Source organism: Rhagoletis pomonella, unplaced genomic scaffold (assembly GCF_013731165.1).
Source record: "Rhagoletis pomonella isolate Grant_MI unplaced genomic scaffold, Rhpom_1.0 Rhpom_scaffold_00001, whole genome shotgun sequence".
In the NCBI taxonomy this organism is placed as follows: domain Eukaryota; kingdom Metazoa; phylum Arthropoda; class Insecta; order Diptera; family Tephritidae; genus Rhagoletis; species Rhagoletis pomonella.
Window position 1 is genome coordinate 57,887,856 of NW_023458555.1, and position 859 is coordinate 57,888,714.

Genomic DNA, 859 nt, shown 5'->3' on the forward strand with positions numbered 1-859 from the left:
TGGAAGTCGGTTAAAAAGGTTTTTTCTTAACAGCGGTCGTCCCTCGGTAGGCAATAGCAAACCTCCGAGTGTATTTCTGCCATGAAAAACAGCTTCTCATAAAAATACAATCGCCGTTCGGAGTCGGCGTAAAACTGTAGGTCCCTCCGCTTTGTGTGACAACATCAAGGCGTATGCCACAAACCGGAGGAGAAGCTCGGCCAAACACTAACATATGTGTATGCGCCAATCTATTATTATTATTAAGATACCAAAAACCCAAAAACATATGGACACATCATTATATTGCAATATATTCGGGGTCTTCATCAAAAGTGATAAACTGATTTAATTATCATTTTATCTCGTTTCGGAAGTTTATCAATTTATATGAACGCCGCTATTATTTTATATTTCATAAGATAAAAAATCTTGCTTATTTTGGTTCACCTTGTGCAAAATGATGTTGTCATTGATGCCACATCAAGTGATAACATGTTATGTGGTGAAATTGGGTTTGGCGAGTTGCGGTGTGGTGGAATTGGGTGCAGGAGTTACGGCGTTGTGAATTCAGGTGTGGTGGTCTTAAGAGGGGTGGTGAGTTGAGGTGTGGTGGGAAATTTGAGGTGTGCTGAAATAATGTGGTGAATTAAGGTGTGGTGGATTTAAGTGTGGTGGAATTAGGTGCGGGGGGGTTAAAGTGTGGGGAGTGAAGTAGTGGCGGATTTAGGTGTGGGGAATTAAGGTGCGGTGAATTAATGTGTGGTGAGCTCAGGTGGAGTAAGTTTTTAAACGGAGGTTTAATGAGTTGAGGTGAGTTAATTTAAGTAAATGGGTTATGATCTTTATCCTTATCTTCATCTTCATCTTCATCTTCATC